We start from the raw sequence: 16,486 nt of genomic DNA, 5'->3' as shown, positions 1-16,486 counted from the left end.
TTTAACTTATTGTCGTAGTGGACAATTACAAACATTTCTAAAATTAGAGTGTACAGCGTAATGAACCCTCATGTGCCCACTCCCCAGATTCAAGCAGGAGCAGCTGGTGGCCAGTCTTGCTGCATCTTCACTCCTGCCCTCTGCCAGCCCCACCGCCACTGCCCCACCCTCCCAAGTTATTCTGGAGCAGATCCTAGACCTCAGATTAGTTCATCTCTAAAGGTTTCAGCTCAGCTGGTAAAGAGTCTCCCTGTAATGTGGGAGACCTGGGTTTGATTCCTGGATTGGGAAGATTGCCTGGAGATGGAAATGGCTACCCACTACAGTATTCTAGCCTGGAGAATTCCTTGGACTCTGTAGTCCATGGGGTCGCAAAGAATTGAACACAACAGAGTGACTTTCAATTTCACTTTCAAAGCTTCCCTGGTGGCTCAGACAGTAAAGACCCTGCCTGCAGTTCAGGAGATGTGGGTTTGATTCCTGGGCTTGAAAGATCTCCTGGAGAAGGGAATAATTATCCACTCCAATATTCTTGCCTGGTGAGCTACAGTCCATTGGGTTGCAAAGAGTCAGACACCACTGAGCGACTAACACACAAACATTTTACTAGTTTTTCTCTAAGAGATAGGAGAGTCTTTGGAAAAACATATTATTTCATCTGAAAAATAACCCAAATTCCTCAATATTATCAACCTTCTAGTTTACATGTTGCTAATCATCTCACTGAGGAGCCTCCTTTACCATTGGTTTGAATCAGACTCCACATGAGGTCTGCCCCCTGCACTTGGTTGGTGCCTCCTCACCCTTTCAGTCTCTAGGTTTTTCTCTGCACTTGGTTATGACTGGTATTTTTATTTAAAGAAAATAGAATGCTTTAACTTTTTTTCTTAATACTGCATTGTTTCACTGGGGGAGAGATTGTTTTCAGAAGAGACTGCGGTCCACAGAAAATGGCAAGGTGAAACTCTGCAATTTAGATGAAATCAGTGAATGAATGGTGAAAATGAAATTACCTGATAAACAATATAATCTGGCAAAAAAGAAAGAAAAATGTAAATACTGATGAATACTGTGTTACTCTCTTCGGTTATGAAAACCGAAATAATAGCATTAAAGGGCTTCTCCTCCCCAGGCCTGTTCAGTGCAGTGTGTTCTTTTGTACTGTGAGGAAAAGATTGGGGTGGTCTTTCAAAGGCGTGGTGTTGAAGGCTCCAAACTCACTTTGTGAAACAATAGTAATTTTGCTTGAACAATGACTTAATATCATAGAATCATAGATTGTATCAGATGAGTAGCATTTTGTGCTGATGTGAACAAAACAGAATTTCTTGTTTAATGCTCTTGTTTCTTTCCCCTGCTGCTGCTGCTGCTAACTCTCTTTAGTCGTGTCCAACTCTGTGTGACCCCATAGACGACAGCCAACCAGGCTCTTCAGTCCCTGGGATTCTCCAGGCAAGAATACTGGAATGGGTTGCCATTTCCTTCTCCAATGCATGCATGCATGCATGCTAAATCGCTTTAGTTGTGTCCAACTCTGTGTGACCCCATGGACAGCAGTCCACCAGGCTCCTCTGTCCACAGGATTCTCCAGGCAAGAATAGTGGAGTGGGTTGCCACTTCCTGGGTTGTTGTTAAAGAGAGATCTTCTTTTGTAGAAATGATATTGTTACTGAGTCCACTCTTTTCATACTGTGGACTCAGTAACAATATCATGAAGCACAAGCTGGAATCAAGATTCCTGAGAGAAATATCAATAACCTCAGATATATGGATGACACCACCCTTATAGCAGAAAGTGAAGAGGAACTGAAGAGCCTCCTGATGAAGGTGAAAGAGGAGAGTGAAAAGGATGGCTTAAAACTCAACATTCAAAAAACTAAGGTCACGACATCCAGTTCCCACACTTAATGGCAAATAGATGGGGAAACAATGGAAACAGTGACATACTTTATTTTCTTGGGCTCAAAAATCACTGAAGATGGTGACTGAAGCCATGAAATTAAAAATGCTTGCTCCCTGGAAGAAAAGCTATGACCAACCTAGACAGTGTATTAAAAAGCAGAGACATTACTTTGCTGACAAAGGTCCATCTAGTAAAGGCTATGGTTTTACCAGTAGTCATGCGTGGATATGAGAGCTGGACCATGAAGAAAGCTGAGTTCCAAGGAATTGATGCTTTTGAACTGTGGTGTTGGAGAAGACTCTTGAGAGTTTTTTGAACTGCAAGGAGATCCAACCAGTCCTAAAGGAAAGCAGTCCTGAATATTCATTGGAAGGACTGATGCTGAAGCTGAAGCTCCAATACTGTGGCCATCTGATGCAAAGAGCTGACTCACTGGAAAAGACCCTGATACTGGGAAAGACTGAAGGCAAGAGGAGAAGGAAACAATTGAAGATGAGATGGTTGGATGGCATCAATGACTTGATGGACATGAGTTTGAGCAAGCTCTGGGAGTTGGTGATGGACAGCGAAGTCTGGCGTGCTGTAGTCCATGGAGTCTTAAAGAGTTGGACATAACTAAGTGACTGAACTGAACTGAGTCCAAGCTCACTCTGCTCACTGCACTGTAGGCCAATAAGTCTGAGATGAGGTGTTGAGCCAAGGAAGGGGCTTTATTCACGAAGCCCCTGACGGAGAAGATGGCAGGTTCAGTATCAGTATCAGTTCAGTTGCTCAGTTGTGTCTGACTCTTTGACAAAACATGGTCCACTGGAGGTGGGAATGGCAAGCCACTTCAGTATTCTTGCCTTGAGAACCTCATGAACAGTATGAAAAGGCAAAAAGATAGGACACTGAAAGATGAACTCCCCAGGTCAGTAGGTGCCCAGTATGCTACTGGAGATCAGTGGAGAAATAACTCCAGAAAGAATGAAGAGACAGAGTCAAAGCAAAGACAACATCCAATTGTGAATATGGCTGGTGATGGAAGTAAAGTCCAGTGCTGCAGAGAACCATATTGCAAAGGAACCTGGAATATTAGGTCCATGAATCAAGACAAATTGGAAGTGATCAAACAGGAGATGATAAGGGTGAACATTGATGTTGTAGGAATCAGTGAACTAAAATGGACTGAAACGGGCAAATTTAACTCAGTTGACCATTATATCTACTATGGTAGGCAGGAATCCCTTAGAATAGATGGAGTAGCCATCATAGTCAACAAAAGAGTCCAAAATGCAGTATGTGGATGCAATCTCAAAAACGACAGAATGATCTCTGTTTGTTTCCAAGGCAAACCATTCAATATCATGGTAATCCAAGTCTATGTCCTGACCAGTAATGCTGAAGAAGCTGAAGTTGAATGGTTCTGTGAAGACCTACAAGACCTTCTAGAACTAACATTCAAAAAGACGTCGTTTTCATTATACAGGACTGGAATGCAAAAGTAGGAATTCAAGAGACACCTGAAATAACAAGCAAATTTGGTCTTGGAATACGGAATGAAGCAGGGCAAAGGCTAATAGAGTTTTGCCAAGAGACTGCACTGGTCATAGCAAACACCCTCTTCCAACAACACAAGAGAAGACTCTACACATGGACATCACCAGATGGTCAACACCAAAATCAGATTGATTCTATTCTTTGCAGCCAAAGATGGAGAAGCTCTATACAGTCAGCAAAAACTAGACTGGGAGCTGACTGTGGCTCAGATCATGAACACCTTATTGCCAAATTCAGACTTAAATTGAAGTAGGGAAAACCACTAGAGCATTCGGGTATGACCTAAATCAAGTCCCTTATGATTATACAGTGGAAGTGAGAAATAGATTCAAGGGATTAGATCTGATAGAGTGCCTGAAGAACTATGGACAAAGGCTCATGACATTGTACAGGAGGCAATGATCAAGACCATCCCAAGAAAAAGAAATGCATAAAGGCAAAATGATTCTCTGAGGAGGCCTTACGCATAGCTGAGATGACAGGTTAGCACCTCAAGATAGCCTTCTCATCAGGGGCAGGATGTCACGTTCTTCTGTGAATCAGCGATGGTTGGACATGAGGAAACAAAGTCAAAAGATCATTTAATTCTTGTGAGTATCTTATAAAGCAGCAAGCCTCATGCTGGGAGATGTTAGTTTCACTTCCTTATAACCCTTCACAGGTGGGCAGCGTCAGGCTATCTCCTTGAGGCAGGCCATGTGCATTCCTGCAGTAACAAAAGCAGCAAGATAAGGATTAAAGTCACAGAAGCAAATCCAGTATGAGTTCAAAATTAACCCTTCCTGATTACAGTATCAAGGTAGCAGGAATAAGCTGGATTTTTATTAAATGGTGTTTATAATGTGGTGATCCAGTGGTTAAAACTCCATGCTCCCAATGCAGGGGGCATAGATTCGATCTTTGGTCAAAAGCTAAGATCCTACACGCCACAAGGTGCAACCAAAACTTTAAAAACAATTTAAGAGCAATTATATGGACTTCCCTGGTGGCTCAGATGGTAAAGGATCTGCCTGCAATGTGGGAGACCTGGGTTCAATCTCTGGGTCCAAAAGATCCCTGGAGAAAGGAGTAGAACCCACTCCAGTATTTTTGCCTGGAGAATTCCATGGACAGAGGAGCCTGGCATGCTATAGTCCATAGGGGTTGAAAGAGTTGGACACAGCTGAGCGACTAACACTACATTGCAAATACTGTGTAAGAAAAGGGGGAAGCAAATGTAAACAGTGAGAACAGCAGCTCCCATTCAGAGTCTACATGCAGATCATTTTCTCTCTCTCACACGTGTGTGTATACACACATAAGAAGGTATGTAAGTTATTCTTCATGAGTGTCCTCGATGTCAAATTCCTCATTTTTTGTTGGTAAAGCTGAAGCTTGGGGAATGAAACAGCTGTCCTCATCACCTGGAGCTCAAGTTCAGATCTACCTCTGCACAACTCTAGACTCCATGCTTGTCCTCGGTGCTGTGCTGGCTTGAGGAAGTTTAAAAGAAAGAACTTTTCAAAAAGCAGGTGATAGATGAAGGTGGAAGGTGGGATGCGGAATAAACAGATCTCAGGCGTTTCTTGTTTACCTAAATCGTGTCCAGCTCCTGATGCCCACATCAGACCCCAAAGACCCAGGCCAGGTGTGAGTGTTTCTCTCAAGACCTTGCCTTTCGGGTGAAGCTCAGCCCTGTCTTTCTCTCCCACATTTGAGCATCTCTGGAGAAGAGCAGCTGTGAGACAGTGGCTACCATTCAATGTTTTCCTCAGGGGTCATTGTGCTCCCTGGGGGGCGATGCTCTGCTGAAGCCACATGGCGTAACTGGACCAGTAACGTGGACAGTGTTCTGAGGCTTCCCTCACCCTGGACCATCCATGCAGCAGATTCTGTGAGAAGGGGCCCTGCAAGACTGGGTTGCACAGTGATTCTTCTGTATGTGATGAGACAAACATTTACAAAGATGGACTGCTCTCCTGTTGGCATAGTCAGGACAGAGAGTTGGGGCCCCTGGTGCCCTTTCTCTCCTTGGCAGGAAGGTGGCCTAGGGCAAAGGAGTAGTGAGAGGGGAGTCCTGGACCCAGCTGTGTCACTCCTGCTCTTACTTTGAACACGTCCTGTTACCTGCCTGAGGTTTCCACAGCAAAATGAGGACACTGGTTCAGTGGATTTCCAAGAGGTTTTGTTGCTGCTCTGAAATGTCCTCTATGACTGATTAGCAATTAGCAAGGGGTTAGCAAGGTCTTTGCAGCACTTGGGAACCATTTAATGAGTTATGAGAGCCTCTGCTTATCTGCTTTTGAATCCATGTGTCGGTGGATGAACATGAGATGGTCACAGGTAGTAGAGGTGTCTAGAGTTATTTTGGGCTTCCTTGGTGGCTCAGTGGTAATCTGCTTGCCATGCAGGATCCCTGGGTTGGGAGGATCCCCTGAAGGAGGGCATGGCAACCTCGTCTAGCCCTCTTGCCTGGAGAGTTCCATGGACAGAGGAACCTGGCAGGTTACAGTCCATGGGATCACACAGAGTCAGACACAGAAGCCACTAAGCCGCAGCAGCGGCAGCAGAGTTATCTTTGCCTGAAGATACAGAGACCGCACGTGTAGAAGAAAAGGTTTGACCTTTAGAGAAAAATAGTCCTGGATAGTAACTCCAGATGTTTGTCTCAATTTCTTCTCTTACTACATGGTGGAGGGGTGGGATTACCCTAAAGGCTACAGGCCACGCCTGTGCAATGCAAACAAGTCAGGGTTTCAGTTAATGGTAGCAACTGTTACTAACACAGCCTTTTTCTCTTCATCCATCAATACTTAAATGCATATAAATATTATAAAGATTTCTCCTTACAGTTCTCCCTGTGCTCACATCTGCCTAATCTTGGAGCAAAAAAATAGTTTAAAAAAGAAAAATTTTTTGTATGACATATGTTAATAAGTAGATGTATTCCACTAGATCTAACTGAAGTAAACCTTTAAGCTTACTGAGCTGAAAACTTTTCTGTAATAGGGAGATATGAAGTAATCACATTGGGAATATAAATTCAGGCTGATGAGATAACTCCAAGGTCCAGGAGTCAGCAGGCTCAGAGATTGAGTCTCAGTTTGTCTATTTACTAGGAGTGTGATCAGTCACCAATAGCAAGCTATCAATTCCTGTCCTTTTTCCATTGATGGAGGGTTCTCCTACACTTTAGATTCTCACAGCATCCTTGAGGTTAGTGACTCTTGTTTCTGCAGCACATTCTGTAGAACAGGAAAGTGAGACTTAGGTGATCAAAGGATTTGTTTATCATGGAGACCCCGGTGTGCCGCTTGCTTCCTCCCCAAATTTGCTAAAGTAGAGACAAAGAAATGAGTGCTGCTTGTCTGTGCCAGGATCTGTCCAGTGATAATTACAGGCAGTCTAAAATTTCTAATGTAAATACTGTGTAACTTAAACTTTATTGTTATTTTGTGGTTTGGGGGATGTTCTTGTCATCTTTTTTTATTTCCCCAGCTACTCTCGGGAAAATTAACAGATTTGTCTATTTATTTCTTAAATAGTATTCAGATAAAAGTTATGATAGATTCGCATATTCTCAAATCAAAGCTTCACATCCTTCTTAGCTTTGAGTGTTTTCTGCTTCCATGGGCAAGCGTCTACTTGGTTTAGCTGATCTGCCGCGTGTTCCTTGAGTACATTGTTTTCCTTTAGTTTTTCCTGCCCAGCCTGCTTTTTTTTTTTTCCTCCCTTTTCTTGTATAGTTCTTGTCTGTCACTCTATGACTGGTCTTAAGTATCACTGTGAAGACCCCAGTCAGGTCTTATTCCTTCTGTGGAAGTGGGAAGCTGACATCATATTCAGCAAAATTGGAAATTTAAGACACACTCATTCCCTGATGAAACTAATCCTGTGCCTTCATCACCCTGGCCACTAGCTCTCATACCAGTGTCTCTAGCACAGACCTTCACACTTGCATGTCCAATTGCACTGTGATATCACCATGATATCATCTCACCTTGTCCAAAAGTGAAGTCTCCTAAACCGACATCTACCATCTTTCCCAACTTAGTAAATGGAGACCCTGTCCTCCCCCTTCCTCATGTCTCAGACACCACAGTCCTCCTCTTCTCTTACAGCTCACTCCCATCCCATCAGCAGGTCTTACAGACTCCACCTTCCAAGTGTGTCTGGAGTGTGACCCTGTCGCTCCATTCCTGCTGCTCCCACTCTGGTCCTGACCACCATCATCTATCCCCTGGATTATTCCAGTTGCCTCCTCACTTGTAGTCACCCTCACCCATTCCCCCTTACTGCCTGTTTTCCACAAAGCATAGAAGTGATTCTTTAAAAAACCTCAGACCAGGTCAGTCCTCCCTTCTCCCCCTTCCCTTGTTACTAGGAGTGCCCCCAGGCTCCTCCTGCTCTGTCTCTGCCCTCACTCCCCTCATTCTTACTCTGCTCTCCTTCCTCCTTGTCCTGAATGCCTTGGGCATCTCCTCCATGTCCCCTACACTCGCCCATCCCTCTGTGTGCAGCAGGCTCTCCAGGTCTGCCTGAGTCCCTCCTTCCCAGATCTGCTCACACCCTCTCTGAGCAGAGCCCTCACACCCCAGTGTGGACTCGCTTCCCTCCTTTACTCTCCATCCCCCTTAGCCAGCTTGCTTTTCCTTTCTGTCCTCAGTATTTACACTCAGGTTAATTTCTTATATCATCCATCTCCCACTATGGAAAGAAACTCTAGAACTTTGTTTCTTTCTGACTGAATTCATCATGCCCTGAATAATGCCTGGTGTAAAGGTCGATCTTCAATAAATAAGTGTGAAAATAGTCAAATGCATAAATGCTGTGAAAAACTATAGAATGAAAACAAATGAGAAACCAAAGAGGTTTTTTTTGTTGTTGTTCAAGGCTATATTTAGTCACTATGAAACATTCCCAAGGCCCTTCATCAAATACTTGTATGAAGAGCTGGTACTAAAGGATTAGGAGGATGGGAATTCCCTGGTGGTTCAGTGGTTAGGGCTCCATGTTTTCATGGCTGAGATTGTGGGTTCATTCCCTAGTCAGAGAACTAAGATCCCACAAGCTACATGGTTTGGCTAAAATATGGATGGCTAACAAACACATGAAAAGATGCTCAACATCACTCATTATTAGAGAAATGCAAATCAAAACCACAATGAGGTACCACTTCACACCAGTCAGAATGGCTGCGATCCAAAAATCTGCAAGCAATAATTGCTGGAGAGGGTGTGGAGAAAAGGGAATCCTCCTACACTGTTGATGGGAATGCAAACTAGTACAGCCACTATGGAGAACAGTGTGGAGATTCCTTAAAAAATTGCAAATAGAACTACCTTATGACCCAGCAATCCCACTGCAGGGCATACACACCGAGGAAACCAGAATTGAAAGAGACACATGTACCCCAATGTTCATCGCAGCACTGTTTATAATAGCCAGGACATGGAAACAACCTAGATGTCCATCAGCAGATGAATGGATAAGAAAGCTGTGGTACATATACACAATGGAGTATTACTCAACTGTTAAAAAGAATTCATTTGGAAGGACAAAAAAGATGGCGGAGGAATAGGACGGGAAGATCACGTCCTCCCTCACAAATTCCTCAAAAGAACATTTCAACACCGAGCAAACTCCACAAAACAACTTCTGTAGGCTGGCAGAGGACATCAGGCAACCAGAAAAGCAGACCATTGTCTTCAAAAACAGGTAGGAAAAAATATAAAAGACGAAAAAGGAGACAAAGGAGGTGGGGAGGGAGCTCCGTCCCGGGAAGGGAAGCCCGTCCCGGGAAGGGAAACCCGTCCCGGGAAGGGAATTTTAAGAAGAGAGGTTTCCAAACACCAGGAAACACTCTCCCTGCCGAGTCTGTGGCGAGCCTTGGAAACACAGAGGGCAACATAACAGGAAGGAAAAATAGATAAATAATTAAAACCAAGAGATTACAAGCCCACCAGTAACTCCCCCAGCGGAAAAGCAGCACAGACGCCTGCATCCGCCATTGGGAAGTGGGGGCAGGGCAGGGACGCGCAGGAGGCGCGGGCTGCAGAGCTTTGTAAGAATCGGGCAGGAACGCCCCACGCGCAATCAGAACGATCTAACTTGGGCTAGCAAACCAGACTGTGGGATAGCTACCACTCGAAAAGCTCGAACATAAGACACCGCCAGGACCGAGCACAGAACAAAGGACGGAACGGAAAAAGCCGGCTGCAGACCATCCCCCGCCGGGGACAGGCAGCCAGAGCCGTAAGGACTGGAAAGGGGCAATTGCAGCCCCGGAGAGACTTTACTTACCTAACTGCAAGCAGGCTCCTTTGCTAAGACTTCTGGGGGTGCTGGACAGTCACAGTCTGCCTCACGGGGTGCGCCAGCGGTCCACCCAGAGAGCTGAGCGGCAGCGGCGGAAAAGGTGACAAGCCGCGGAGATCGCGCTCGCCAAACTCCTGAGCTACTCCGACCTGGGAAGAGCACAAAGCGCAGTCCCAGCCGCATTTGTGCCTCTGAGGGCTGCCTGAGGGCTGAACCTGAGCGGCTTGGACCTGGGAAGTGCACGCAGCCTAGGGCCGGCCCCAGACAGTTCCCGGCTGAGCATCATAGAGCCGGAGCGGTTTGTGCGCCGTGAGAAAGGACAGAGATACTGTGTACACACGACAGTGCTATTTGTTTGCAGCATCCCCCCTCCCCACAGCGCGACTGAACTAGTGAGCCTAAAAACCAGCAAACAGAAGAAGTTAAACAGAGGGAACCACCTTGGAAGTGAGCCCACACGGCCCATAACATCAGAGAAGAGCCAGATATATTTTTAATTTTTTAATATTTTTAAAATCATTCTTTTTTTTTTTTTGCTTTTTGCTTTTTTTTTTCTTTTTTTTCCGAGCTTTTTTTTAATTGTTAAGTCTTCTATTTCTCCTCTAATTTTTATTTCTATAACCTAGTATTACTATTTTAAAAAAAAAAGACTTTTTTTTTTTTTTAAGGCAAACACCATATATACTCTTTGGATGGTTGTTGGTGTTTTGTTTTGTTTTGTTTTTGTTTGTTTGTTTTTTAATAATTCTTTTTTTTTCTTTCTTCCTTTTTCCTTCTGCTTCTTTTCTTTAATATTGTATCTTTGAAAATCCAACCTCTACTCCAGATTTTTAATCTTTGCTCTTAGGTTTTTGTTGTCAATTTTGTACATTTAAATACCCAAACTTCACTACCCCAGTTTACCTGAGAGCGAGATTACTGGCTTGACCACTGTCTCCTCCTTTGGACTCTCCTTTTTCTCCACCAGGTGGCCTCTGTCTCTTTTCTCCCCCATCTCTCCTCTATCCAACTCTGTGAATCTCTGTGTGTTCCAGACGGTGGAGAACACCTAAGGAACTGGTTACTGGCAGGATTTGTCTCTCTCCTACTCATTCCTCTCTCTTATCCTCCTGGTCACCTCTGTCTACTTCCTCCCTCTCCTCTTCCCCGTATAACTCTGTAAGCACCTCTGAGCGGTCCAGACTATAGAGCACACATAAGGAAGTGACTACTGGCTAGCTTGCTCTCTCCTCTCTTGATCTCACCGCATCTCATTCCAGTTACCTCTAACTACCCCCTCCATCTTCTCTTCTCCTTGTAACTCAGTGAACCTCTCTGAGTGTCCCTCAATGTGGAGAAACTTTTCATCTTTAACCTAGATGTTTTATCATCGGTGCTGTATAGATGGAGAAGTCTAGAGGCTACTGTAAAAATAAAACTGAAAACCAGAAACAGGAAGCTTAAACCCAAAGCCTGAAAACATTAGAGAACTCTTGAATTCAGGGAACATTAAGCAATAGGAGCTCATCAAATGCCTTCATACCTACACCGAAACCAAGCTCCACCCACGGGCCAACAAATTCCAAAACAAGACATACCACGCAAATTCTCCAGCAACACAGGAACACTCCCCTGAGCCTCAATATACAGGCAGCTCAAAATTATCCCAAAACCTTTGATGTCTCATAACCCATTACGGGTCACTCCACTGCACTCCAGAGAGAAGAAACCCAGCTCCACCCACCAAAACTCCAACACAAGCCTCCCAAACCAGGAAACCTTGACAAGCCACTGATAGAACCCCACCCAAAGTGAGGAAGCTCCATAATAAAGAGAACTCCACAAATTATCAGAATATAAAAAGGCCACCCCAAACGCAGCAATATAACCAAGATGAAGAGACAGAGGAATACTCAGCAGGTAAAGGAACAGGAGAGTTGCCCACCAAACCAAACTAAAGAGGAAGAAGTAGGGAATCTACCGGAGAAGGAATTCCGAATATTGATAGTGAAAATGATCCAAAATCTTGAAATCAAAATGGAAACACAGATAAATAGCCTAGAGACAAGGATTGAGAAGATGCAAGAAAGGTTTAACAAGGACCTAGAAGAAATAAAAAAGAGTCAAAATATAATGAATAACACAATAAATGAGATCAGAAACACTCTGGAGGCAACAAATAGTAGTATAACGGAGGCAGAAGATAGGATTAGTGAAATAGAAGATAGAATGGTAGAAATAAATGAATCAGAGAGGAAACAAGAAAAACGAATTAAAAGAAACGAGGACAATCTCAGAGACCTCCAGGACAATATGAAACGCTCCAACATTCGAATTATAGGAGTCCCAGAAGAAGAAGACAGAAAGAAAGATCATGAGAAAATCCTTGAGGAGATAATAGTTGAAAACTTCCCTAAAATGGGGAAGGAAATAATCACTCAAGTCCAAGAAACACAGAGAGTCCCAAATAGGATAAACCCAAGGCGAAACACCCCAAGACACATATTAATCAAATTAACAAAGATCAAACACAAAGAACAAATATTAAAAGCAGCAAGGGAAAAACAACAAATAACACACAAGGGGATTCCCATAAGGATAACAGCTGACCTGTCAATAGAAACTCTTCAGGCCAGGAGGGAATGGCAAGACATACTTAAAGTGATGACAGACAATAACCTACAGCCCAGACTACTGTACCCAGCAAGGATCTCATTCAAATACGAAGGAGAAATCAAAAGCTTTACAGACAAGCAAAAGCTGAGAGAATTCAGCACCACCAAACCAGCTCTCCAACAAATTCTAAAGGATATCCTCTAGACAGGAAACACGAAAAGGGTGTATAAACCCGAACCCAAAACAATAAAGTAAATGGTAACGGGATCATACTTATCAATAATCACCTTAAACGTAAATGGGTTGAACGCCCCAACCAAAAGACAAAGACTGGCCGAATGGATACAAAAACAAGACCCCTCTATATGCTGCTTACAAGAGACCCACCTCAAAACAAGGGACACATACAGACTGAAAGTGAAGGGCTGGAAAAAGATATACCATGCAAATAAGACCAAAAGAAAGCAGGAGTGGCAATACTCATATCCGATAAAATAGACTTTAAAACAAAGGCTGTGAAAAGAGACAAAGAAGGCCACTACATAATGATCAAAGGAACAATCCAAGAAGAAGATATAACAATTATAAATATATATGCACCCAATATAGGAGCACCACAATATGTAAGACAAATGCTAACAAGTATGAAAGGGGAAATCAACAATAACACAATAATAGTGGGAGACTTTAATACCCCACTCACACCTATGGACAGATCAACTAAACAGAAAATTAACAAAGAAACGCAAACTTTAAATGATACATTAGATCAGTTAGACCTAATTGATATCTATAGGACATTTCACCCCAAAACAATGAATTTCACCTTTTTTTCAAGTGCTCATGGAACCTTCTCCAGGATAGATCACATCCTGGGCCATAAATCTAAACTTGATAAATTCAAAAAAATCGACATCATTCCAAGCATCTTTTCTGACCATAATGCATTAAGATTAGATCTCAATTACAGGAGAAAAACTATTAAAAATTCCAACATATGGAGGTTGAACAACACACTTCTGAATAACCAACAAATCACAGAAGAAATCAAAAAAGAAATCAAAATATGCATAGAAACGAATGAAAATGAAAATACAACAACCCAAAACCTGTGGGACACTATAAAAGCAGTGCTAAGAGGAAAGTTCATAGCAATACAGGCATACCTCAAGAAACTAGAAAAAAGTCAAATAAATAACCTAACTCTACAACTAAAGCAACTAGAAAAGGAAGAGTGGGAGAACCCCAGAGTGAGTAGAAGGAAGGAAATCTTAAAAATTAGGGCAGAAATAAATGCAAAAGAAACAAAAGAGACCATAGCAAAAATCAACAAAGCCAAAAGCTGGTTCTTTGAAAGGATAAATAAAATTGACAAACCATTAGCCAGACTCATCAAGAAGCAAAGAGAGAAAAATCAAATCAATAAAATTAGAAATGAAAATGGAGAGATCACAACAGACAACACAGAAATACAAAGGATCATAAGAGACTACTATCAGCAGTTGTATGCCAATAAAATGGACAACGTGGAAGAAATGGACAAATTCTTAGAAAAGTACAATTTTCCAAAACTGAACCAGGAAGAAATAGAAAATCTTAACAGACCCATCACAAGCACGGAAATTGATACTGTAATCAGAAATCTTCCAGCAAACAAAAGCCCAGGTCCAGATGGCTTCACAGCTGAATTCTACCAAAAATTTTGAGAAGAGCTAACACCGATCCTTCTCAAACTCTTCCAGAAAATTGCAGAGGAAGGTAAACTTCCAAACTCATTCTATGAGGCCACCATCACCCTAATACCAAAACCTGACAAAGATGTCACAAAAAAAGAAAACTACAGGCCAATATCACTGATGAACATAGATGCAAAAATCCTCAACAAAATTCTAGCAATCAGAATCCAATAACACATTAAAAAGATCATACACCATGACCAAGTGGGCTTTATCCCAGGGATGCAAGGATTCTTCAATATCTGCAAATCAATCAATGTAATTCACCACATTAACAAATTGAAAAATAAAAACCATATGATTATCTCAATAGATGCAGAGAAGGCCTTTGACAAAATTCAACATCCATTTATGATACAAACTCTCCAGAAAGCAGGAATAGAAGGAACATACCTCAACATGATAAAAGCTATCTACGACAAACCCACAGCAAACATTATCCTCAATGGTGAAAAATTGAAAGCATTTCCCCTAAAGTCAGGAACAAGACAAGGGTGTCCACTCTCACCGCTACTATTCAACATAGTTCTGGAAGTTTTGGCCACAGCAATCAGAGCAGAAAAAGAAATAAAAGGAATCCAAATTGGAAAAGAAGAAGTAAAACTCTCACTGTTTGCAGATGACATGATCCTCTACATGGAAAACCCTAAAGACTCCACCAGAAAATTACTAGAGCTAATCAATGAATATAGTAAAGTTGCAGGATATAAAATCAACACACAGAAATCCCTTGCATTCCTATACACGAATAATGAGAAAGTAGAAAAAGAAATTAAGGAAACAATTCCATTCACCATTGCAACGAAAAGAATAAAATACTTAGGAATATATCTACCTAAAGAAACTAAAGACCTATATATAGAAAACTATAAAACACTGATGAAAGAAATCAAAGAGGACACTAATAGATGGAGAAATATACCATGTTCATGGATTGGAAGAATCAATATAGTGAAAATGAGTATACTACCCAAAGCAATTTACAAATTCAATGCAATCCCTATCAAGCTACCAGCCACATTTTTCACAGAACTAGAACAAATTATTTCAAGATTTGTATGGAAATACAAAAAACCTCGAATTGCCAAAGCAATCTTGAGAAAGAAGAATGGAACTGGAGGAATCAACTTGCCTGACTTCAGGCTCTACTACAAAGCCACAGTCATCAAGACAGTATGGTACTGGCACAAAGACAGACATATAGACCAATGGAACAAAATAGAAAGCCCAGAGATAAATCCACACACATACGGACACCTTATCTTTGACAAAGGAGGCAAGAATATACAATGGAGTAAAGACAATCTCTTTAACAAGTGGTGCTGGGAAAACTGGTCAACCACTTGTAAAAGAATGAAACTAGATCACTTTCTAACACCGCACACAAAAATAAACTCAAAATGGATTAAAGATCTAAATGTAAGATCAGAAACTATAAAACTCCTAGAGGAGAACATAGGCAAAACACTCTCAGACATAAATCACAGCAGGATCCTCTATGATCCACCTCCCAGAATTCTGGAAATAAAAGCAAAAATAAACAAATGGGATCTAATTAAAATTAAAAGCTTCTGCACAACAAAGGAAAATATAAGCAAGGTGAAAAGACAGCCTTCTGAATGGGAGAAAATAATAGCAAATGAAGCAACTGACAAACAACTAATCTCAAAAATATACAAGCAACTTATGCAGCTCAATTCCAGAAAAATAAACGACCCAATCAAAAAATGGGCCAAAGAACTAAATAGACATTTCTCCAAAGAAGACATACGGATGGCTAACAAACACATGAAAAGATGCTCAACTTCACTCATTATTAGAGAAATGCAAATCAAAACCACAATGAGGTACCACTTCACACCAGTCAGAATGGCTGCGATCCAAAAATCTGCAAGCAATAATTGCTGGAGAGGGTGTGGAGAAAAGGGAACCCTCCTACACTGTTGGTGGGAATGCAAACTAGTACAGCCACTATGGAGAACAGTGTGGAGATTCCTTAAAAAATTGCAAATAGAACTACCTTATGACCCAGCAATCCCACTTCTGGGCATACACACCGAGGAAACCAGAATTGAAAGAGACACATGTACCCCAATGTTCATCGCAGCACTGTTTATAATAGCCAGGACATGGAAACAACTTAGATGTCCATCAGCAGATGAATGGATAAGAAAGCTGTGGCACATATACACAATGGAGTATTACTCAGCCGTTAAAAAGAATTCATTTGAATCAGTTCTGATGAGATGGATGAAACTGGAGCCGATTATACAGAGTGAAGTAAGCCAGAAAGAAAAACACCAATACAGTATACTAACACATATATATGGAATTTAGGAAGATGGCAATGACGACCCTGTATGCAAGACAGGGAAAGAGACACAGATGTGTATAACGGACTTTTAGACTCAGAGGG

At 42.1% G+C, this 16,486-nt stretch overlaps 1 protein-coding gene across 2 annotated transcripts in view; it reads left to right on the top strand.

The window, feature by feature from the left end:
• LOC138446671 (ATP-binding cassette sub-family C member 4-like) overlaps nt 1-16,486 on the top strand; it is a 174,667-nt gene that overhangs the window by 48,165 nt on the left and 110,016 nt on the right. The window lies entirely within an intron of this gene.

This window comes from Ovis canadensis, chromosome 10 (genome assembly GCF_042477335.2).
Source record: "Ovis canadensis isolate MfBH-ARS-UI-01 breed Bighorn chromosome 10, ARS-UI_OviCan_v2, whole genome shotgun sequence".
In the NCBI taxonomy this organism is placed as follows: domain Eukaryota; kingdom Metazoa; phylum Chordata; class Mammalia; order Artiodactyla; family Bovidae; genus Ovis; species Ovis canadensis.
The sequence above is the reverse complement of the archived record's forward strand: the minus strand, read 5'-3'. Positions and strand labels throughout refer to the sequence as shown.